This window comes from Trichechus manatus, unplaced genomic scaffold, assembly GCF_000243295.1.
Source record: "Trichechus manatus latirostris isolate Lorelei unplaced genomic scaffold, TriManLat1.0 scaffold00047, whole genome shotgun sequence".
Lineage (NCBI taxonomy): Eukaryota > Metazoa > Chordata > Mammalia > Sirenia > Trichechidae > Trichechus > Trichechus manatus.
In genome coordinates, this window is record NW_004443983.1 from 7,924,373 (window position 1) to 7,950,909 (window position 26,537).

Below are 26,537 nucleotides of genomic sequence, written 5' to 3' on the forward strand. Positions count from 1 at the left end.
AATCACAAAAGGACAAATATTGTATGAGACCTCTACTGTAAAAACTCATGTAGAAGTTTACACACAAAAAGAAACCATCTTTGTTGGTAACAAGGGATGGGAGGGGTAGGGGGGATAACTAAACAGACAATAGGTAAGTAGTAACTTTGGTGAAGGGTAAGACAGTACACAATACTGTGGAAGCCAGCACGACTTGTACCAGGAAAGGTCATGGAAGCTCCATAGACACATCCAAACTCCCTGAGAGACTGAATTGCTGGGCGGAGGGCTGTGGGGACCATGGTCTCAGGGAACATCTAGCTCAATTGGCATAACACCATTTATAAAGTCAATGCTCTGCATTCTACCTTGGTGAGTAGCATCTGGGGTCTTAAAAGCTTGTGAGCAGCCATCTAAGATACTCCACTGGTCTCACCCCTTTGGGAGCAAGGGAGAATGAAGAGAACAGGATACAAGGAAAAGATTACTCCAAAGGACTAATGGAGCACAACTACCATTGCCTCCACCAAACTAAGTCCAGTACAGCTAGATGGTGCCCAGCTACCACCACTGACTGCTCTGACCGGGATCACAATAGAGGTCCTGGACAGAGCTGGAGAAGGATGTAGAACAAAATTCTAACTCATGAAAAAAGACCAGATTTACTGGCCTGACAGACTGGAGAAACCGTGAGAGTATGGCCCCCGGATACCGTTTTAGCTCAGTGGTGAAGTCACTCCTGAGGTTCTCTGTTTAGCAAGGGATTGGACAGCCCCATAAAACAAAAAGGGACTAATGAGGCACAGCAGTCCAGGGAAAAGGACCAGAAGGCAGGAGGGGCAAGAAAACTGGTGATAGGGAACCCAAGGTTGAGAAGGGACAGCGTTGACATGTTGTGAGTTTGTTAACCATTGTCATAGGGCAATATGTGTACTAACCGTTTAATGAGAAACTATTTGTTCTGTAAATCTTCATCTAAGGTACAAAAAAAAAGCACTATCTATGTGAGACCAAATTGACAACAGCAACTGAAAAGGTTTGATGGGAAGCCTAGGGGGCAGTGAGTTGAAGATAATGGCGATAGAATAATTTGGAAAAGGACAGTGAGAGTAGCAGCACAACTGGAAGAATGTAATCGATATCACTGAATTGTACCTGTAGAAACTTTTGAAATGGTGTAACTTTGGCTACGTATATTTTCACCAAAAAAAAAAAAGTTCCTCCATGGTCGAGAAGGGAGACGGTCGATATGTCATGGGGTTGTTAACCCATGTCATAAAACAATATGGGTACTGACTGTTTAATGAGGAACTATTTGTTCTGTAAACCTTCAACTAAAGTATAATAAAAATTAAAAAATAAATAAATAAAAAATCCAAATTCCACAATGACTCCTCATGTAATGTGTGGGTCAGATAATCACAACAATTTCTTCCAATTGTTTAAAAATTCTTTTTTTGCCTCTCTGATTGTAAAGGACATCCACCGTTTTGTTTGCCTGGCATTCGTGCTCTCTTCATCTGACAATGATCCTCTAACTTTCCTGTGGGGATCCACTTTTCTCTCCGACTCTCTCCTCTCTCTGAAGCCTTGCGACTTGTGTGAGTTTGACTCCCTGTCTTGTCTCCCCGGTGAGCATTTCCACAGCCATTTCATCTGGGAGGATCTAGAACTAGGAAATGGAAACGATCAAACTCTCTGCTTCATTCCTCTCAGTCTCTATTTGTCTGTGTCTTAAGCTGGGTTCACTAGAGAAGCAAAACCAGTAAAGTATATACATATACAGAGAGAGATTTATACCAGGTTGTAGAGGCTGGAATGCCCCAAGTCAGGATAGAGGCTTCTCCTGATTCACATAGCTGGTGAACCCAAGATCGGCAGGTCAGAGAGCAGGGCTCTTGGTCACAGGCTGTGAAGATCCACGAATCCCCAGATTAGCAGGAAAGATCACAGGTAAACTGCTGACTCAAGTCCCAAGAACCAGAGGTCAGATGAACAGGAGCCAGCTGCAGGATCCAGAATGAGCAAAAGCCCACAAGCCTTGCCAGAATATCCACTTATATTCAATGTAGGTCAAGCGCCCAAGGAAACTCTCTTTCAACTGATAGGCTACTCACAGCAGATCCCATCATGGAGGTGATCACATTGTCTTAGTCATCTAGTGCTGCTATAACAGAAATACCACAATGGATGGATTTAACAAAGAGAAATTTATTCTCTCACAGTCCAGGCAGGCTACAAGTCCAAACTCAGGGTGTCAGCTCCAGGGGCATGCTTTCTCTGTCAGCTCTGTAGGAAGGTTCATGTCATCAATTTTCTCTTGCTCTGGGAGCTTCTCCGCACAGGAACCTCAGGTCCAAAGGATGTGCTCTGCTCCCAGCACTGCTTTCTTGGTGGTATGAGGTTCCCATGAGTCTTTGCTCGCTTCTCTCTTTTATATCTCAAAAGAGATTGGCTTAAAACACTATCAAATCTTATATACCTCATCAGTATAATTGCTGCTAATCCATCTTATTAGATCATAGTGACTGAATTTCCAACCCATAAGGAAATCACATCAGACTACAAAATGGTACACAGTTATACAGTACTGGGAATCATGACCCAGCCAAGCTGACAGATATTTTTAGGGGACACAATTCAATCCATGACACACATCATATCAAATCTCCTCATGGAAGTGATCACAACATCATACAACTGTCAAACCACTGAAAATCACGGCCCAGGCAAGCCGACACACAACCTTAACCATTACAGTCTGCATTCTCCACTCCTTTATTCACATGGCAGAATACAGTGCCCCCATAGCTCCTGAGTTTTGTTGCTACAGTCCCAGTCTCATGCAGACACCTGCCAGGTGTCTTTATATCTCAATTCCAAAAGTCCAAAAAAGAGATTCCAACTAGCGCATATTTATCTACCACTGGACTCAGCAGCTATTACTAGAGTGCTGGGGCTAATATTAGTACAACATTGTGGAAAACATTCCTTATAAGTTTGAGATCAAACATCAGAAAAGAGGGAAGGCTGCCGAGCTGAATGATATCCCCAAAATTGTCTACTAAAATCTCCTTCTTCCTGTTTTTCCTCACCATGTGAAAATGTCCAAATCACCCGAACGGTCATTTCTCAAGTGACAGATAGTTTATCATGATTCAAACAAAGTGGTAAAACTTTGGAAGTCTAGGCACCAACAGCTGCTAGAAAAAGAACCTGACATTTCCACAGCAACACCAGCATTAGTGTCATTTTCCTTCACGAAGGATGATTAAAGATAATCCAGTGATTAGGCAGGATTTTCATAAGGGCTTCATCATCTGCCTTATATATTCAGGTACCTTCATATAAGGTTTCCAGTAGCTAACCCATAGCAATGAATGTTAATTTGTTGTCTTTATAATTCGCACAATGCTAGCCAGGGTCTGAGGAACAGTAAATGCATTTTGCAGGTGACAAATGGTTAGTATTTATTATGATGTTTAAAAGGTAAGTTAACAAGGAAAAAAAGTTATTTACATAAATTAGAACAGTTTGAAATTTCACAGAACATCTAAATTATTGTCCACTTTCTGTTGCTCAGAAGCACATACTTAATACATTTAACCATATGGGATAACCATCAGGTTTAGTGAATTCGATGAAAGCCCGACATTTTACTAAATTGATTCAGAGCAAAGAGATTCCCACAATGAAGAACGAGAATTAGAACTTCTCCACACCATGTTACCACAGAGATCCTGTTATTTGGTAAGAATGCAAGCAGAAATCAAAGTGTTTTTACATCATGAATATCCCATCAACCAAAATTGTGAAGGGAAAAGGAAATACTCTGTGATACAATTTAGCAAACTTCTACTCATAAATTCTAGCATTGAACTGAATAATTAATGCCGCTGATTCAGCTGTTAACCCGTGTTGCCTTATGACATCTTTTGATTGCCTTAGGTTCTAATTTAACAATCTGTGTTTTGGCTTCCTCTTCTTGCCTAGATCGTAAGCATTGTGAGAACCCAATGTCTGGCACAAGTGGACAATCAGTGAATGTCTGTTGAGCAACTGATTATAAAACCGCCAACACTGACTTGCAAACTGAAGACAACTAGATCAGCAAGGAATTAATCTGTTCCCAATTTCCAGATTCACCTGTACAATCATCCCGTTTTATTTATGGTCCTGAGGGCACGCATGTTTTAGTTGTTTGTTTTACCTTCTCAGCTGTAGCCTTAGAACCTTTAACAGTATCTGCCACAGAGGAGGGATTAGACAAGAATTTGCTAAATAAGCAAATGAATTCCACCAATGCAGTCCTAGATGAAGAGAATGGGTCTGCATTGATTTAACTTTGTACACACAGAATCATACTTCTACATATCTACTTCTAATCTAAATAATTAAAAGGGAAACTAGAAGAATATATATATAAAAGGTTTAGAAACGGGACTTAGAGAAAAGATTGGCTAGAGTTCTTTCCCCCTGTGGGTTGTCTACGTTTTTTTTTTTCTTTATCATTGTAAATTTATAATTGCATGCTGCTCCTTTAATTGGTGATTTTAACTTGGATGATGAGGCTAAGACCTGACCTCATTAATCCCCTCACTTATATAAAGAATTATTATATTAAAGATGATAGTAGCTGCCAGTCACTGCAAATAAGAAGAAATGGCCCTGAAGTATAGCAAGAGAGAATTTAACTAAACATGACAAAGAACTTTATCAGGCTAATTAAACATTGAAAATTTCCCAAATAAAGGTGATAAAATGGCCCTTCTTAGAAATCTTTAAAGCAGAGGAAACAAAACTTAAATAATTTTTTTTTTAATAATCCCCTAAAGGACTGGTTTTCAATGGTCTCCTAAAACCCCTATCTGTTTTCTAAACCAGTGCTTCCCTATCCATCCTTAATAAGTTCATTCCTGTCTCAGTATCTGAAATCAAAACATGAAGTAATTCAGACTCTGGCTATTTGATTAAATTAATTTTTGTCTTTTGAGTTTCCAGGTATAAAAAATTATCCAATAAGAGGAATTATTTTCTCTGAACAAAATAGATGATGGAGTGAGATCCCCTTATCACGTACAGACATAACACATTTTGAAGTAATCTGCCCGTCTCATGTGTATAACTGGCATTATTCATCTTTTTAGAAATTATTTCAATTTAGTCTGGAAGATAAAATTCAACTTAATAGAGAGACTTCCTGTTTCTCCACGTACATACTTATTTGCATTTTCAGCTTTTAATTATGTTTATAACATAAAATATGCTCTTTAAATTTACAGTCCTTTGAGATTGACTCTTTTTCAGTTTACACACTGACTAAGCTATACCCAGAGAAATACTCCAGGTTCAAAGTCACCATAAATAGTTGGTGGAAAAAAATAATTAAATTAGGTCAACGGGTTTTTGCCTAACCCCTGATCCAGGAGAATTTTTAGGGTTTATAGGTCATTCTAGTTCCTTTATTTCTTATTCTATATCCTTTCCTAGGCTAAGTATAACTAGTGTGAAAGTGAAAAAGTCTTGGAGGCCACAGTCTTACGAGGGGCACACTTTCATGGGCTTTATCTGTAAGAACCCCGTAAGATTCCCATGGTTGAGATCCCAGAAAAATTCCCTCTCTGGCTACGGTAAATTTTTAGGAAAATACTATTTTGAATTAAAAAGAATTAACCTAGAAGTTTGTATGGACAATTTATTTCAAATCTTCAAGGAACAGATAATTCTCATGCTATACCATACATATTTTCATCTCATAAAAAAGATAAATTATAAAAGCAAGCATAGCCTGTGTATGAAAATCTGCCAAACTCAGCTTAACAAAAACAAAAAAATTTTAAAAGTTACTGATAAATCTCATTTGTGAAAAAAAATTCCAAGATTCTCATTAATATTAGAAAAACAAATTCATCCATATGTTAAAGAATAAAATATAAAACCAAGTAGGTTTTATTCAAATAATGACAAAATATCTTAATAATAGAACATCTATAATCATAATTTATTATAACAACCCCACTAGACTATATAATCTCCAAGAGGGCAGGAACCAGAACTTTCAGGGGGATTTTATCATTATATGTTCAGTGCCAAGCACAGCTTCTGGGACAAAATAGGATTTTAATAAATATTTCATAAATTAATGAATCAATCATTTAATTAATTAGTCGATTAGAAAAATCAAAGAAGAAAAGATTTAATTATCAATAAGTATCTAAATATTTGAAGAAATTCAATACCTATGTTGATCAATAAATCTTTTTATGCTATGAATAAAAATACTTCTTAATTTTAAAAAGAATACTTATGGCATACTATCACCAATAACAGACTGAACAGTAAATATTGGGCATATTCTTCTTATTCAGGAGAGCAAGACAACAGTAGCCATTATTTTAAAAAACATTTTTCCAATTAATCCATGAAACAAGAAGTTTAATACTTATAAGCAGGAGAAAAGTGATTATTTGCATAATGTTTAATTATTTATCTAGAAAATCACAGCTAATTAAGTAAATAATATAATCAACTAAGAGGATTAGCAAATATAGTAAATTATTAACAGTAGAAATTAGATGCTGGATATATGGATGTTCACTGCAAAATGCTTTCAACTTTTCAGTATGTTTGAAAATTCCCATAGTATAGTGTTGGCAAAAAAAGGTTAGAACTAATAATATATTCAGTAACATGGCCAGTTCAAAAGAAAACCATAACCTCAGTAACCACACTATCACCACAGTAACAACTCTGGGAAAAAACAGATACACAATTGTATTTATGGTTGAGCCATTAAAAAAAAAAATCTTGAAATAACCATAACAATGAATCATAACATAGATGAAAATTACAAATTTTGTTTTTAACTAACTCAAACAATGGAACTAAGATTTGCTCAGTCAAGCAAAAATGGCTAAGGCCTGAGGACTTACCACAGTCCAGCATCAGACATTCATGAACTTCCCTCAGGACTAACTTTAATTCCTGAAAATTTCATGAACCTAATAAAAGAAGAAAGGAAATATGATAATCCATTAGCAACAAATTATGCTGGTATTTTGACAGCAAAAAATACTGCAAAATATATTTGATTTTCAAAAATAAAATTACAAGATAATTTGATTACATGAGTGCAGTATTACATAAACATTGCTATAAATGGGAACATAATGTATCTTGATTTTTTAAAGACCCTCTAAAGATTGACTCATGTCATTTATCAATTCAGTTTTGATTGACTGTAGGTGACTTGTATTTACTGCCAACAGGAAGAATAGCAGAAGCAAATGGCACTAGCAAAGAGGATGCTGTCAAAGAAGCTGGTATGCTTCTCCTCTTAGCTTTTCTGTTGTTTTTACTCTTAGCTTTTGAATATGAAGATGCCCTCATATCAAGATTAAACATCTTCCTGAAATTATTTATATTTCAGTTATTTACATCAGTGGAGACCTCAACAATTTAACAAGTAAAAAAATCTCTGAAAATGAACTGTCTGCAAGAGAATACATAAGCTCTACAGGGCTCCCCAGAAGAAAGGTCTGCTGAACTGCTTCTGTAAAGATTACAACAAAGTTCTGCTCTGTAACACATGGGGTTACCGTGAGTCAGAATCAACTCCATGGCAACAGGTTTGTTTTGTTTCGTGGGGTATGCAAAGATGAATGGAATGGCACTAGTTGCTGCCCTCAAAAAAAAAAAAAAAACCAGACCTGTTGTTGCATCGATTTTGACTCACAGTAGCCCTATAGGACAGAATAGAACAGCCCCATAGGGTTTCCAAGGGGCGGCTGGTGGATTTAAACTGCTGATCTTTTGGTTAGCAGCCAAGCTTCTTAACCACTGCACCACCAGGGCTCCAGTTGCTGCCCTTAGAGAACTGATAAACTCTAAATTAGGAAACTCTGGTGGTGTGCTGGTTAAGTGCTACCGCTGCTAATCATAAAGGTCGGCAGTTGGAATCCACCAGGCACTCCTTGGAAACCCTATGGGGCAGTTCCACTCTGTCCTATAGGGTCGCTGTAAGTCGGAATCGACTCAACGACACCAGGATTGGTTTTTTGGTTTAGTCAATTCTGACTCCTAGCGACCCTGTAGTCTAGGGTGAGGATTTATCGAGGTTACACTGTATTACACTGTAGTATAGTTGTTGACAGAACATTTCCCAGGGTATAACATTGTACTTGTGATGAACAGATCTGTTGTAATTTAATATGGTCACAAATGAACTACAGGAGAAGATAGGATAGGTCACTCTGGACAAGTCATTTTAACCTCTTGCAGCTTCCAGCTTTTCTCAGCACTTCTTTGTTCTTGTCACAGGACTATATCTGTTTCCTGAACACTATCCTCTCTCTTGACTTTGAAGAGCTTGCAGTTATCTCTGCCTGGCATTCTTCCTCCTCTGTCTGTCTTCCCTTCCTTCCCTTTTATCAGCATGTCTTTTACATTCAGGCCTCAGCATTGACGTAACTTATTTTTTACGAAATCTTCCCTCATTTCCCAGTTCTGAGGTAGCTGTCCCTTCTATGCGCTCCCGTAGCAATGTGTCATATTGCTTTTATCCATGTTGTATGTTTGCCTGTTCATGTGTATCTTTTCTTCTCTAGGCTGAAGTTATAGTGGTCTGTGGCTTCTTTGTCTTTTTCACTATTTTATCTCCACAACTAGGCTGTTGAAAACAAATGTGTTGGAGTTGGCATTTTGCAAACCATAGATGGCGCCATTTGTATAAACCATTATGTGCATGCTGTCCCCTAGAGACGTGTAGTGGACAACCTGCACCACGTACACTGCAGTCCTGCCTATGATAGGGCCTGACATGTAAAAATATTTGTGGGATGAATGAATGTTAAACCAAATAGTCCCAAAAATTCTTCCTAACTTTAAAATTCTATGACTATTCATAAAAGTTACAAAATAGTCCACGTTGTTGTTGTTGTTAGGTGCCGTCAAGTCAGTTCTGACTCATGCATAACAGAATGAAACACTGCCCAGTCCTGCATCATCCACACAGTCAGTTATAAATTGGGTATAAATTGCAAAAATAAGCCAAGCAACCTACATCGAGAAAACTTACACATGCATCAAATAATATTTAGAATTTCTGAAATTATGAAATATTCAGAAATTATTTTAAAACATTCAGAACTTATTATTTAGAGGCATACTCAGCTTTAAAATTCAATTACATGAAATACAAGTTATAGTAATAGTGAAAGACATTTATTAAAGGACCTAATTTAATTAGATACATATAACTGCATTTAGAATAATAAGAATATGACACAATCATTTTGAACAGAGACCTATAAGACTGTTGTATTTATGCTCAGATACGTAGATAGACGGACAGAAAGACAAAGTTTTGTATCATTATGGACTTATAGATTCTTTTTTATTAAATGCTTAATAATCCATTACTCTTACTATTTTCTCAATGTTCAATTTGTCCAAATTTGGCCAGTGGGAGTCCCTCCCTATAACTTTTGACATTTCCTATCGGTTTTTGAGCACTTTTTTCCTTTCTGGCATAATAAAATACTTTAGGCTTACCTTATACTTCCCCTCCCCCAGGCTGAGAATTCATAATTCCTTCAAAAAGGACTGGTTCCTTTAATTTAGAAACTAAGGTCTGAGCCCTAGGTATTTCACAGCTCATTGCTTCTAGGTCCTTTCAGTAGAAAGTGCACACACACACACAATCCAAGGGGAGGATTTTTCTTCTCCTTTTCTCATTCCATATTTTACTATCCTTCCTCCACAGTGAGAATATTGGTTTCCAAGCAAATGTATTTACTTACTTTACGTATCTTACAATATACACAAAATTCAGCAATACTACACCCATACCACTTCCAAAAACAAATTTACCAAGTTAATATTTCTTAGGAGTTTGTTTTGTTCTTAGAATATATCTCAGTAAGGGGATATACTCAAGAGTATAAAAGTTATTTGGACTATTTTGTTTGCCTGTGGTTATGATATCAGTTGAATATATATTTATTGTTGTTAGGTATCATCGAGTCAGTTCTGACTCATAGTGATCCTATGTACAACTGAACGAAGCACTACCCAGTCCTGTACCATCCTCACAACTGTTGCTGTGTTTGAGCCCACTGTTGCAGCCACTGTGTCAATCCATTTCGTTGAGGGTCTTCCTCTTTTTCACTGACCCTCTACCAAGCACGATGTTCTTCTCCAGGGACTGGTTCCTTCTGATAACATGTCCAAAGTATGTGAGATGACGTATCACCATCCTCACTTCTAAGGATCATTCTGGCTGTACTTCTTCTAAGACAGATTTGTTTGTGCTTCTGGCAGTCCATGGTATATTCAATATTTGTCACCAACACCATAATTCAAAGGCATCAATTTTTCTTCAGTGTTCCTTATTCATTGTTCAGCTTTCACATGCATGTGAGGTGATTGAAAATACCATGGCTTGGGTCAGGTGCACCTTAGTCCTCAAAGTGACCCCTTTACCTTTCAACACTTAAAAGAGGTCTTTTGCAGCACATTTGCCCAAAGCAATATGCATTTGATTTCTTCACTGCTGCTTCTATGGGTGTTCATTGTGGATCAGAGTAAAATGAAATCCTTGACAACTACAATCTTTTCTCAGTTTATCGTGATGTTGCTTACTGGTCCAGTCATGAGGATTTTTGTTTTCTTTATGTTGAGGTGTAATCCACACTGAAGGCTATAGTCTTTGATCTTGATCAGTAAGTACTTCAAGTCCTCTTCACTTTCAGCAAGCAAGGTTGCGTCATCTGCATAATGCAGGTTGTTAATGAGTCTTCCTCCAATCCTGACGCTGCATTCTTCTTCATATGTTACACAGGTAGTCTTTTTGACTAAGCCTATTTTGAAAATTAGGAACTACTTTGGCTAAAGAAAAGTTATCTAGCCAAAAATCTTTTTTTGTTTTTTTGGTCAGAAGAGAAACTTAAAGAGCACAACTGCCAATGAACTCTAAACATTAAGTCAGAAGCTCAGATTATAGTCTTAACTCTACCTAAAGTGGTGGTTGGACCTTGGGCAAGATATTTTACTCTTCTAAGCCTCAGTTTTCTTACCTGCATAACGAATATGGAGAAAGGGGAGTGGGAATAACTTTTTCCAGCTCTAATGATTTGTGATTTTAACAATGCTATAAATTGTAAACAGTAATTACGTTTTTTCAGTGATTCTCAAACTTTGTTGTGCAAATGAGTCACTTTGAAGCACTTGTTGTATGCCCATTATGAGTCTTTATAATATAGGTCTGAGATGGGACCCTGGAATGTCCATTTTTAATAAGTGTCCCAGGTGATACTGATGTAAATCATCCATGTACCATACTTTGAGAAACCTTGGCCTACTTGTTTATGTATGTGACTGGCTCCCAAGTTGGATGGGCCTCAATATTAGAGGAAGAACCTGGTTGCCTATGTGGTATGGTTCCAGGAGTTCTAAATATGTTTCTTTGTCTAAAGAAAATACTCCTTACATCAAATTTGATGAAGTATTATTTTTAGAATAAATTTAATCCTTTGGAGAAAAGCTTAATTCACAGTAAAATTGCTTCAAGTCACTTATATGTTAATATAATTTGACAAGTTACACAATGTCATAGATGAGTGGGATATTAAGACTAATCCAAAGCCCCCATGGTACAATTCTCTCAAAGAAGTGACATGTTTTGTTCTGGGTCTGAGAGCAAGAGTAATACCAGATTCAAGATTGGAGCTCAAGTCTTTTTTCTCCGAGTTTCATGTTCATTTTATCACACAACAGAACATTTACATTTGAACAATTCTTTGTAAGAGGGAGGTATGATAAGTTGAATAATGGTCCCCCAAAGTTGTCCATGTCCTAATTCCCAGAGCCTGTGAATATAATACCTTACATGTTAAAAGGACTTTACAAATGGGATTAAGTTAAGGATCATGAGATATCAAAATTACCCTGGATTTTCCGGTTGGTCCCAATTCATCAGAAGAGTCTTTACAAGACGGATGCAAGAAGGTCAGACAGAGAAGACAGCAATGTGACTACAGAAGCAGAGGGAAAAAAGCACATGTAATGTGGTATCTCAAGCCAAGGAACACAGGCGGCCTCTAGAAGGTGGGAAAGGCAAGGAAATTAATTCTTCCTGGAGACTCCAGAAGGAACCAGTCCTGCCAGCACCTTGACTGTAGCCCTGTAAGACTCATTTCTCATGACTGAACTCCAGAACTGTAAGATAATAAACATGTGTTGTTTTAAGCCACTAAGTTTGTGGTAGTTTGTTACAGCAGCAAAAGGAAACTAATACTGGAGGTTTGAGGAAAACGAGGGCACTGGAGACCAATAAGCAGAAAACTGAGAGGAGAAACCAGGGAGGTGATAGACAAGGTGCTTAAAGCAAAGGTGGCTCACTTGATAAACCTGAGTGGAGATACTGGCTGGTCTCAGAGCTTGACATAGAACAGAAGTTCTAACCACAGAGTTTGCAAGTCATATTCTAATAACTTAAACGGATGGGGAATTTAATCTTCTTGTTTGCCCTCTGAAGGAAATAGGAGTAAAAGAACATAAACCAAAAAGAAATATTCATGTTGAATTATTACTTTCAACAGTGGTCGGACTGTGGGAGGTGATGAGCAGGCTATTTTAATATATCTGGCACTCAGCTAGGCGGACAAGCTATAGTAAACGAAACCTACCGCCTTCCTTAGGCTACTTCTGATCCATTGTTGTTCACAAGGCATGAATGAATGCTAAACATAGACAGATGACACTTGTAACTCACCAGTGCAGAAGAACACAGAGCCAGTTTTCCAATGGATTTGCACAAATATTACAACATTTGTTTGCTTTAATTCCCATTTTGAAGGCTGGGACTCATTTGCAGGTTAGGTGATTTGTAATCCAAACACACTGAAATTGGACCCTATGGGAATCACCTCTCCAACCTTAGCTACTTGTCCCCATTTGCAAACAAAGCCAGCACTGATGTTTAGGTTGTAATGTCACCTAGAAGAAAAAAGTTTTCTTAAAATCTTATTTCCAAAAGAATCTCTATCAAGTCTACTATACTAGGTCTATTCTTTGGATTTAATACTTTCAGATAGCTTTACGGAAGAGTTGTAACTGCCAAGAGCACAGAGTCAGATAGTACAAATCTCTGCTCTTTCACTTACCAGCTAGGTGACCCTGGGCAAGTTATTTTGGGCAGTGTCTGTTTCCATACCTACTGAATAAAGGTAACAGCAGAATCTGCTTCATTTGAGTAATGGAAAGATTAAATGGAATATGATATACAGAAAGTATGGTTAGTTCAGTTGCTATTATTATGGCCACTGTCTAAAGGACTAAAGATGTATACTTTGTCTTTCTTTTGTGTACATGGTTTTCAAACTGCTAAATGGATTTTCTAGAGTTTTTGTGACAGAATCTCAGGGACTTCCTGATGAGGCATAAAGAAGCCCGTGGGGCTCTGGATCCTCTACACTAGCTTCCACCAGCACTGCAGCACATTAGTACAGTCCAGAGGCTAAACAGCGTTTCAATATACTAATTTATGAAGAATTTCCCTCCTTGCCATTTCCTATTCTGTTCCCCCATCAAGCACACATCTCCTTCTTGGTATGAGTTGTTACACAGCTCAAAAGAAATCAAAGAGACTGAAGTCTAAGTCTTCAGAACTGTGGAGGGAATGAAAGGAGAAGAGAGTCTGTGAGGAAGGGCAGAACAGCTTGGCAATTCCAAGGAAAGCGGGTTGCTGCCTTAGAGAAAGGTACTATTGTTGGACAGTAATGAGATTCATGGTCAAGATCATGGAATCTAGGGAGGGGCAGAGTCAGGATTTGTATCCAAGTCTGTTTGACTGCTGAGCCTAACCCTCTGTCATTAAGTTGTGCTGTTACTAGGCAGTGATCTCAGCCTGTAGACTCTAGACCCCAGGGGACCATCAGGTTATGGTAAGGGTTCTGTGTATTTCCTATTGGCCAGATACATAGTATGTTTTCAAATATATATATACTGCTGATGTGCTTGATAAAAGATAAACTCACTTATGTAAATATAAATTTAAATGGCCTGGATAAATGGTCTACTCTAGATACACTGTCCAAAAGACACAGGGGGTGCATATATAGGATCCAATTTGGAAGTCAGGAAGGAATTATTGGGGACACAAGACTTGTCCACAGGTGAGCAGAATATATAAGGAGAAGAATTCCATCCTAGGGAAGAAGAATTAAAAGAAGTTAAATAGACCCAATCCTTAGCGGAAGCCTGCTGTGTTCCAAGCAGAGAAGCCAGGTAGAAGATGTAGATGAGAAATTAAGGCAATGTGAATAGTGGTTCGGCTATGTTAGATGGTTCAAATGGTTTGTGCTCAACTACTCACCAAAAGGTTGGTGGTTCAAACCTACCCAGCAGACGAACCTACCTAAAGAAAGTCCTGGTGATCTACTTTCAAAAAGATTACAGCCAAGAAAAGTCCACGGAGCTCAGTTCTACCCTGTAACACATAGGGTCGCCATGAGTCAGAATTGACTTCACAGGCAATGGGTTTTGTTTTTTGGTTTAAATAGTGGTTAAAAGCATGGCCTCTGGACTACTCAGACTTGAATCTCAGTTACTTTGTGACCCTGGGCAATAGAACTTGTTAAATAGAACCTTATTTGATAGAACTTGAAATTCCATTGTGTTACCACATCTGCCCCAGCCTCCATGCACTGTGACCAAAGCTTGCGCTTGTATAGTTCTGCTTGTGTAGTTCTCATGTTTTACCTCCATGTACCTCCCCTCTGAGGGTCATATGGATGTTCTGAGTACTAAATGAGATAATATATGTAAAGCATTTATCACAATGCCTGGTACTCCTTCCTCTGAGCCTGGCTGAAAAAAACCCATTGCTGTTGAGTCATTTCCAACTCACAGTGACCCTATAGGACAGAGCAGAACTGTCACATAGGGTTTCCAAGGAACGGCTGGTGGATTCGACCTGCCAACCTTTTGGTTAGCAACCATAGTTCTTAACCACTGCACCACCAGGGCTCCCTAAGCCTGGCTGTAAGGTTTAAATGAGATAAGGTACAATGCCAGAAAACTCACAAGTGGTCAGTAAAAGCCTAGTTATTAAGCAAGTCTTTGGCCAAGTTTTACTTCTTCTCTCTCCTTGGGACCCAGTGATGCTTTGCGCCCAAGCCATCTAGAGACAATAGATATAAACAGAAGACGTATGTATGCAGTCAGGGAGAAAAAGCTGTCACAAATTCTTCATCATCTACTCTGTAAGGGAGAGCTGGAGACAGCCTTCACCGAGACTACACGTAAAACAAGACAGAAAATTTAATGCATTACCAAGGAACACACCAATAGCTTGAAGAAGGAACAGCTGAGAGAGAAAATTAGCATTTAAAAAATATAGAAAAATTAATATTATAAAAAAGCAGAGTGGAATTATAAAAGTACCCCATTGTGTGTCATTTAAGCCATGTATCTTAAGTGCCTCAGTGTTCTGTTCCTTCATACAGCACGATCAATAATGAGGCATCTAAATCTCTAAGGAAATAATAGATTACATTAGGGAAGCTCTGATTTAGAAAGCAAAGCAAAGGAGTGTGCAATAGATCTTAGAAAGATTTCAATCTACAATGGTCAAAATAGGTTTTTATAAACAGTTTTGGAGCTTAAAGTGTTTCTTTAAAATTCACTTATGGAGCAGCTCTTTCTCCAACAAAGCTGAATAGAGAGGTATTACTGTATTTAACCTTTAAAGAATCACATTATTTGTTCTTTTTCTTTTCTTATTGTTCACCAAATGTGGAAGTACTTTTTCCTGAAATTGAAACCTATTTCTCTTCCATTTGGACTCTCAGGATGGCATGGAACTGTCTGGGGACATGTAGGGTAGTCAACAAATGTGTTAGTGATTGAATTGTGTCCCTCCCTCACCCTCAAATATATGTTGGCATCCTAACCCCTATACCTGTACGTGTTATCCTGTTTGGAAATAGAGTTTCTTTGTTATGTTAATTAGATCATACTCACCCAGGGTAAGTTCTAAATCTAATTACGTCTGAGCAGAGTAGACACAAAAACAAGGACAAAGTAGGAAAGACAGACTGCCATGTGAGGATCATCTACAAGCAAAGGAACCAAGGAATGCCCAGGGCTACTGACAAGGAAGGAATTGACATGGCTGAGACCCTGATATAGACTTTTAGCCTCCAGAACTGTAAGAAAATAAATTTCTGTTCTTTAAAGACACCCACTTGTGATATTTCTGTTACAACAGCACTAGGTAACTAAGATAACATGTATATATAAATACTAGTGAATTCTTTCTTCTAGCTTCACTAGTCCACTACAGAGTGTCTTCTAAAAGATTCTACAAGGGTGGAGACCCACTTTAAAAAGAGATGGTCAGTTGGTATCCATCCCAATAATGTTCAGAATCAGATTTCAAATGATTCTATTTTGATGGGTGTGACTCTAGAGATAATCTGGACTCTAGAGTTTATATAGTCAGATAAATAAATTTTCTTTAGAGGAAAATACATAGATCACACACACAAAATACGCCAAAACAACCATCAAAAAACAAACAAAAAAAATCACCACAAATGTTTATTCTTGAGCAGCATGGTAACTGATATGCTGAATGGTTAGTTGAAATGAGAGCAGCTATTATTCAAGTTCTGTCTCCTCTCCTGTTGTTGTTAGGTGCCGTCAAGTTGGCCTGTTCGACTCATAGTGACCTTATGTACAATAGAACAAAACACTGCCTGGTCCTGCAACATCCTCACAATCCTTGCTATGTGTGAGTTCATTGTTGCTGCCATTGTGTCCGTTTATCTCATTGAGGGTCTTCCACTTTTTTGCTGACTCCCTACCTTACCAAGAATGACGTCCTTCTCTAGAGACTGGTCTTTCCCGATAACATGTTCAAAGTATGTGAGACGAAGTCTTGCTATCTTCCTTTCTAAGGAGTGCTGTGGCTGTATTCCAAGACAGATTTGTTCATTCTTCTGGCAGTCCATGGTATACTCAATATTCTTTGCCAATACCATTATTTGAATGCATCAGTTCTTCTCTGGTCTTCCTTATTTATTGCCCAGCTTTCACATGCATATGAGGCGATTGAAAATACCATGGCTTGGGTCAGGCACACCCTAGTCCTTCAAGTGACATCTTTGCTTTTTAACACTTTAAATAGGTCTTTTGCAGCAAAATCGCCAATGCAATGCATTGTTTGATTTCTTGACTGCTGCTTCCATGGGCGTTGATTGTGGATGCAAGAAAAATGAAATTGTTTCCTCCCCTATATATATAAATTTGTTACTTAATATTTCAGAACTTCAGTTTTTAGTCTGTAAAATGAGGGCCAAAAATATATGTAATGGAGAAAACTTGTTAGGTTCCAAGAGACAAAATCCATTATAAACTAGTTTAAGTAAAAACAAACACAGTTCAAGAATGGCTGGATCCATGGGCTTAAACCATTGGGTAATTCTTAATTCTTTCTTTCATCTATGCTCTCTCAGCATGTTTATCTCATTCTCTCCTACTCTAGACAGCTTTCACGCTCCGTACAGCTTCAAATTTATATCTATCTAGTAACATGACCCCAAAGGCAAGAGGCCATTTTCCACCCGTTAATTTTAGCACAAAAGTGCCAGGTAGGGCTCTTGTAGGGCCCAACAGAATCACATGTAATTTCTTAGCCAGTCACTGTGAACCAGAAGGTGAAGGTGGTAATTTTGACTGACCAGTCCCTGGAGCCAGGGGACAGCAGAGAGCTGTAATTAACAGCTTTACTATAACCATATGGACTGCAGCAGGAATTCTCCAAAGGAAAGTTGGGAGGTAGTTATTGTTATCAGAAGAAGCGGAATGGTAAAAAGTGCTGAGCAGAAAGAACTATCAGTATCATAGTCTTTTACAATATCTTTCTTAGGATGATGATATGAAAATTAAAATAATAAAGTGAAAAGTACTTTGCAAGCCAAGAAACTATTCAAATATTTCTTATTCAATTTATATGTACAGTCAAGAAAACCCTACAGAGCAACTCTACTCTGTAACACATGGGGTTGGCATGAGTTGGAATCGACTTGATAGCAACTAACAACAACCAACACATCTATATTTAAAAACTGTAAGGATAGATTAAGCGTAGTGTAAAGGGTAAGGACATTATGAGACAGATTTTACGTTAATGAGCTTCTGGCTCTCACTATGCCTTGAGATTTGGAGACTGAAGCATCACACTTGTTCAGGTTTCGTATGTGAAGAATTCCTTATGAGAAAAGGTTGAAAAACTTAAGATAAATTATTGAGGAAGGCTACAGACTTTCTTTCCTGAAGAGATTTAATAAGAGGAGGCAAAAATACACAGTAATGGATGCAGTTCTTCCTGTAGAACATATAAATCTGTGAAGATTTTGTACAGCCTTCCAATTTGAGATAATTATCCATGGCTGTTCTCTGCAAAAGGAACAAAAGCACTTCTCTTCTTTCAGTTATAAATGTACTGGTACATTTTTTCTGTCCATTTTAGCCCACTGTTCTGATATTTGAGTATGCCATAGAAGAGACCTTAGGAGAATGAAAATATCCTGATTTTTTTTTTTTCTCACTCTTAAGCTTTCCTGACTATGGTATAACTTTACCTGGGGATTTTTCTGAATTTGTACCCATCAACTTGTATAACATTGTAAGAAATACCATCTCTTAAATGTTAGGCCGTTAAAAATCTATGAAATTGTCTTTACCCTAAATAGATGAAAAGATAACTGGAATGATGACACAGGATAGTTCAAATTCTGAAATTCGGTTTTTCTTATTTAATTTTGGGATAGCTACTGATTTAAGCCTCCCAGTTTTTCTTGGAGTTAGAAAACAAAAAGGAAAGAACACGCTTGGCATTTCTCAAGCTGAAAGAATTGAAGAAAAAAATTCAAGCCTCAAGTTGCAATACTGAAGGATCTATGGGGAAAATATTGAACGACATCAAAAGAAGATGGAAGGAATACAGGGTCACTATACCAACAAGAATTGGTCAACATTCAGTAACTTCAGGAAGTAGCATATGATCAAGAACCAATGATACTGAAGGAAGAAGTCCAAGCTGCACTGAAGACATTGGTGAAAAACAAGGCTCTAGGAACTGATAAAATACAAATTGAGATGTTTCAACAAACAGATGCAGCACTGGAAATGCTTACTCGTCTATGCCAAGAAATCCGGAAGGCAGCTACCTGGCCAACTGATTGGAAGAGATCCATATTTATGCCTATTCCAAAGATAGGCGATCCAACCAAATGTGGAAATTATCAAACGTTATCATTAATATCACACACAAGTAAAAGTTTACTGAAGATCATTCAAAAGCAGTTGCAGCAATGTATCGACAGGGAATGGCCAGAAATTCAAGCTGGATTCAGAAGAGGACATGGAATGAGGGATATCACTGCTGACGTCAAATGGATCCTGGCTGAAAACTGAGAATACCAAAAAGATGCTTACCTGTGTTTCACTGACTTTGTAAAGGCATTCAACTGTGTGGATCATAACAAATTATGGATAACATTGCGAAGAATGGGAATTCCAGAACACTTACTTGTGCTCATGCAAAACTTCTAGCATTCAATCTGTATGCTAAGCAAATAATCTGAAAAACTGGACTATATGAAGAAGAACAGGGCATCAGGATTGGAGGACGACTTATTAACAACCTGCGATATGCAGATGACACAACCTTGCTTGCTGAAAGTAAAGACTTGAAGCACTTACTGATGAAGATTAAAGACCACAGCCTTCACCTCAACATAAAGGAAACAAAAATCCTCACAACTGGACCAATAAGCAACATCATGACAAATGAAGAAAAGACTGAAGTTGTCAAGGATTTCATTTTACTAGGAACCACAATCAACACACATGTAAGCAGCAGTCAAGAAATCAAGATGCATTGCATCAGGCAAATCTTCTGCAAAAGACCTCTTTAAAGTGTTCAAAAGCAAAGATGTCACCTTGAAGACTAAGGTGCACCTGACCCAAGCCATGGTATTCTCATTTGCCTCATATAGATGTAAAAGCTGGGCAATGAATAAGGAAGATTGAAGAAGAATTGATGCCTTTGAATTATGGTGCTGGCAAAGAGTATTGAATATACCATAGACTGCCAAAAGAACAAACAAATCTGTCTTGGAAGAAGTACAGCCAGAATGCTCCTTAGAAGCAAGGATGGCAAGACTTCGTTTCAGATACTTTGGACATGTTATCAGGAGGGATCAGCCCTCAATGAGATGGACTGACACAGTGGCTGCAACAATGGGCTCAAGCATAACAACGACTGTGAGGAAGTTGCAGGACCAGGCTGCTTTTCGTTCTTTTGTGCATGGGGTCACTATAAGTAGGAACCAGCTCTATGGCACCTAACGACAACACAACCCCAAGGGCAGGAGGGAGGGAGAAAGAGGGGGTTAATAGTGATGGAAAAATAATACGTAGTTTTAAAAGAGTTGAGCATCTTTTCATATCCTTATTCCCCACTTATATATTTTCTTTTGAAAACTGTCTATTCAAATAGTATGCTCACTTTCTATTGGCATATTTGTCTTATTGAGTTACAAGGATTATTTATATGTATTCTGGATAGAAATCCATTGTGTGATAAATTTACCGCAAATGTTTTCTTCCCATCTGTGGCTTGCATTTTCATTTTCTTAACGATGTCTTTGGGAGAGCAGAAGTTTTTAATTTGATGAAGACCAATTAATACTGTTTTGTGTGTGTGCATGTGTGTGTGTGCGCGCCCACGCGCCTCTCATGCTCTGCCTAAGAAATCTTTGTCTACACCAAATTCATGAATGTTTTCTCCTATTTTTCTTTTAGAAGTTGTATAGTTTTGACTTTTATATGTAGGTGCATTATTTACTTTGCTTATGCTATAAAGTAGGTATCAAGGTTCATTTTTTCATACAGATATCCAATTGCTCCAGTTTATTATAAAAGCTATTCTTTCTCCATTGAATTTCTTTGGCACATTTTTTGAAAATCAAGTGACTATATATGTTTGAGTCTATTTTTGGACATTCTATACTGTTACATTTATCTATATTTCTATCCTTAAGTTAGTAACTGTTGATTATTTTAGCTTCATAAATCCTGAAATCTGGTAGTGGACATATAGCAACCCTATAGGACAGAGTAGAGCTGTCTCATAGGTTTTCAAAGCCCATAAATATTTATGGAAGCAGCTGCCACATTTTTCTCCTGTAGAGCAGCTGGCAGATTCGAACCACCAAACTTTTGGTTAGCAGCTGAGTGCTTAACCACTTAATCAACATGCGTATCTTTTATTTTAATAGGTCTTCTTCAATTTTTTCAGCAATGATTTTGTTTTCAGAGTGCATGTCTTGTGAGTATTTTTTGAACTTATAGGTATTTCATGTTTTGGGACACTGTTGCAAATAGTAGTTTTAAAATTTCATTTTGAAATTTTTTGTTGATAGTATATTGACCTTTTATCTTTTTGTCTTGCTAAATATAATTATTAATTTTAATAGTCCTTTTGTAGTTTCCTTAGGATTTTCTATATACATGATCATACCGTCTGTAAACAAAGAAAGTTTTACTTCTTCCTTTCCAATACATATGTACATGAATCTGGTCCAATCAGGAGACAAACCAGACAGTAATTAAAACAGAAAAAATTTAATACGAAGAATTATTAAAATATGGTATGATGTTGCTGTATGCCGTCCAGTTGATTTCAACTCATAGTGACCCTGTAAGACACAGTAGAGCTGCCCTATAGGGTTTCCTAGCCTGTAAATCTGTGGAAGCAGATCACCAGGTCTTTTCTCCCATAGAGCCGCTGGAGGGTTCAAACCCCCGACCTTTTGGTTAGCAGCCGAGCACTTTAACCGTTGTGCCACCAGGGCTCCTATGATAGGAAAGGAACTATAAATATATATGAGAACTCAAAAGGGGAACCCAGGTGTGGGAAAGAGTACTCAAGGAAGGACAAACTTGCAATGGAGGTAAAAGAAAAAAAAAAATGAAACCCACTGCCATCAAGTTTATTTCTGACTCATAGTGACCCTATAGGACAGAGTAGGACTGCCCCACAGAGTTTCCAAGGTGCACCTGGTGGATTCGAACTACCGACCTTTCGGTTAGCAGCCATAGCTCTTAACCACTACACCAAAAGGGTTTCCGAAGCTAAGACTCAGACTTCAAATGAAGAAGGTGTGGTTTTAGCCCTGTGAATGGTGAAGAAGTTCTCATGGTTGCCCGACCCAGAATTGGTTCATGGTCACTGGACAATCAGAAAAAAATAACCTTCCTGGATCACTAGTAGGCAGGTATGTAGAGGGAGTTAGGTGCTGTTGTGTGTGTGAGGTTTGGAGTATGTAGTACTGAATCAGTAAGGCTGCAGCAAGGTGGACAGGCAGGGCTGAGGCCACAGAGTACCACCAGATGTACCACTTCCTCTACTGCTGACGTACTACATTAGGAAAAAGCAAAAGCAAAAACTAGTACACTGGAACTAGGAAAGGAAGGTTGTTTCTCTTGAAATGTCCTTTGGTGCTTTCTAATAACAAAGCTTAACGTCATACTCATTGTAAAGAAGAAATGCTTAGAGTTCATCTCATTTTCATATAGCAGGTACCGAGAATGAATTTGGACTGAAAGGCAGTAAATTGATAATTGACATAATATGCCCTTTATTTATTTTTCCTGCCTTAATCCATAGCCTAAAACATTCAGTGCAGTGTTGAATGGTAGTGAGAGTGTGGACATCCTTGGCTTGATTGCCATCATGGGGAAAGTGTTTAGTATTTCACCACTGAGAGAATCTTCAGGAGACACTAACTTTTTCAAGATTAATTACTTCACCAATAGAAAGGGAAATAGTCTTACCACATTTAAGAATTATCTATATGGGATCAAATAGACAATAGCAACTCAAAAGATTAGATAGGAACCTTAAGTGGCACTGAGTTTATGTTAATGGGGGAGGAACAACTCAGAAAAGGAAAGGGAGAATGATTACAAGTTGAAGAATGTAATAAAAGCCACTGAATTGTACTTGCAGAAATGATTGAATTGGTGTACTTTATGCTGTGTATATTCTCAACAACAAAAACAAAATAAATATTTTTTAAAAGCACATATTAAAACCACAATGGGATACTATTAGAATGGCTATATTTAAAAATATTGACAATTTCAAACGTTGGCAAAGATGTGATGCAACAAGAACCTCGTACATAATGGTTTGAGTGTAAAATGGAACAAATGCTTTGGAGAACAGTTTGTCTGATTTTTATAAATTTAAACATACCTATGACTCAGCAATTCCACTCCTACGTATATCCCAAAAAGGTATGAAAATATATGTCTATAAAAAGATTTATAAATAAATGTTTATACTAGCTTTGTTCAAAATACCCAAAACTATACCAAAAATAAGGAAGATCAAAGAATTGATGCCTTTGAATTATGGTGTTGGCAAAGAATATTGAATACACTATGGACTGCCAGAAGAACGAACAAATTTGTCTTGGAAGAAGTACAGCCAGAATGTTCCTCAGAAGTGAGGATGGCAAGACTTCATCTCGTGTGCTTTGGACATGTTATTAGGAGGGACCAATCCCTGGAGAAGAACATCATGCTCGGTAAAGTGTAGGGTCAGCAAAAAAGAGGAAGACCCTCAACGAGATGGATTGACACAATGGCTGCAACAATGTCCTCAAACATAGCAACAACTGTGAAGACGGTACAGGATGGGGCAGTGTTTTGTTCTGTTATTCATAGGGTCACCGTGAGTCGGAACTGACTCGATAGCACCTAGCAACAACATACCAAAAAACCAAAGCCACTACTGCTGAGTCAATTCCAACTCACAGTGACCCTATGGGACATGGTAGGACCACCCGATAAGGTTTCTGAGCCTGAAATCTTTATGGAAGCATATTGCCACATCTTTGTCCCATGGAGCAGCTCGTGGGGTCTAAATGTTCATGAAGAGTTGAATGTTGTCATTGTTGTTAGGTGCCATCAAGTCAATTTCAACTCATAGCAACCCCATGTGACAGAGTAGAACTGCCCAATAGGGTTTCCTAGGCAGTAATCTTTACGGGAACAAATTAACACATCTTTCCTCTACAGAGTTGCTGGGTGGGTTTAAACTGTCTACCTTTGGGTTAGCAGTTAAGCCCTTAACCATTAAACCATTGTGGTATATATACACAACAGAGTACTATTTGGAAACAAACAAAATACTACTGATACATGCATAACATGAATACATTTTAAAAACATTATGCTGAGCAAAAGAAGCCAGATACAGAAGAGAACATACTTTATAACTCCATTTATATGAAATTCTAGAACAAACAAAACTAATCTATACTGATAGAAAGCCAATCATGGTTGCCTGGGTCTAGGAGTGAATGGGGTTCACCGAGAAGGGACATGAAAAAACTTTGGGGGTATGTATGGAAGTGTTCTTTTTCTTGGTCACATGGGTGTATACATTTGTTAAAACCTATTAACTTGTACATTTAAAAGGGGTGCATTTTGTTGTATTGAAATTACTCCTCCATAAAGTTAATTTTTTTTAAAACATCTGAGAAGCCCTGTAGAAAATTCAGCCATATTTCTGGAGTCAGGGACCTAATACTTGAGCTTTTATGAGCAAAAGAGCAGGGATGGAACAGCTCAGAGTGTCAACTTCAATGATGGTGAATAAAAGTTCAAAACAGGGGTGAAGAATGAAAATTACTACCTAGAAATTTTGGATTGCTTAGTGGAAATTCCAGGGCTTCTGGGTAATATGTGATAAACAGTCACTGATATTTATTGAGCATCTACTGTGAGCCAGACACCTTTATTTACATACAAATTCTTACAGTCCTAAGTTTATTCTTAACTTATAGATAGATGAATTGAGACTCAGAGAGGTAAAAAAAAATATTGCCCATAACCAAATAGTTACTGATAGACCTGAATTTGAACCAGGTCAACCTAATTCCAAAATCCTGTACTTTTTCTATCCAGCCAAGCTGCTCTCAGAGGTTCGTTTTCCCAAGAAGAAAGCAGCTAAGAGGCAAACATTTTAATGATATATTCATTAAATGGCAGAGGTCATAGAATCAACCACAGTCCTTTCTGATAAGGATCAAGCAAGCCAATTAACAGAAGAATATTGAGTATACCATGGACTGCCAGAAGAATGAACAAATCTGTCTTGGAATAAGTACAGCTAGAATGCTTCTATGGCAAGTCTTCGTCTCATGTACTTTGGACATGTTATCAGGAAGGATCAGTCCCTGGAGAAGGACATCATGCTTGGTAAAGTAGAGGGTCATCGGAAAAGAGGAAGACCGTCAACGAAATGGATTGACACAGTGGCTGCCAACAATGGTCTCAAACAAAGGAATACCTGTGAGAATGGCGCAGGACCTGTTGTACATAGGGTCGCTATGAGTTGGAGCCACCTTGAGGGCACCTAACAACTACAACAGGGTTGAGGGAGGGGCTTTATAGTCAGTGAAGAGGAAGTGAAAGTTGTCTGATCCATCAGAGAGAAAGATTTTGCACTGATGTTTAGAACTGCCAACATGTGGTACTAATTTAAAAAAGCAGACCAATTTTTAGTTGGTAGTATTATTGTTTAAAATCCTTGGCTGACAATGCACTCCTTTCAGCAGACTGTTCCCACCCCTTGTTATACCTCTGTGTATTTTACTGACAACCTCTCCTTTCCTCTTCTCTGCTCAAGGAATCCTACAAACCACGATTTGTTTCTTGGAAATGGATGCCTCACCAAGCTTCACGTAGCCAACTGCCTTCTCCATACTGAATGTAACGGAAGAATGACTCATGAAGCAGGAGCAACACTGAACAAAATCAGAATGGAAATGTGCAACAAATACTGTGATTAGTTAAATGCATGACCTTGAGCAAGCTGCTTTATCTCTCCAGGTTTCAAGTTTCTCACTGATGACCATTTAGTAGAAAATTCTTGCCTGGGTTCTGGCGCTGTGGAGAAGTGACTGCAGGAGGTCAGCACCTGGATCATTTCCTCCCAAGACTTTGAGAGCGTTGCTCCCAGTGGTAGACATACCACCTCTGCTCATTTCCAATCAACAGCAGCTGAATGTGCAACAGCTGGAGTTCCTTCCTTCTAGGTTTTGTCTTCACAAAATAGGTAAATTCAGACTTACAAAAATCAAGGAAATAAGGAAGGAGCATCTGGAAATGTGGGCATGCAGCATAGAAGACACAGAAGAGAGGGAATGCATCAGACAATCCAAGTAATGTATGAATTTCTTATTTTTTCTTCTCTCTCTCTTAGTCTCTTTGATTAAATACCTACTGCCTATTGATTTTCCTCTTAGACTTCATGGTTATAGCATGGAATATTTGGGAAATGTACAGTAGATGATCTCTAAGACTATCTTCCTTCCTCCCTTCCATAGGTCCTTACTGGGAGCCTACTATGTGCCAGACACTGAGGTAAGCAAAATTAGGCATGACTTTTTCCTCATGGAGCTTGTGGTCTA

At 38.1% G+C, this 26,537-nt stretch overlaps 1 long non-coding RNA gene across 1 annotated transcript in view; it reads right to left on the bottom strand.

Moving 5' to 3' along the window:
- The window catches only part of LOC111820708 (uncharacterized), a 275,419-nt gene that overhangs the window by 218,723 nt on the left and 30,159 nt on the right, over positions 1 to 26,537 (bottom strand). Inside the window, exon 2 of the long non-coding RNA XR_002824221.1 lies at positions 6,912 to 6,980. This is a non-coding gene — a long non-coding RNA (uncharacterized LOC111820708). The remainder of the gene's footprint in view (positions 1 to 6,911; positions 6,981 to 26,537) is intronic.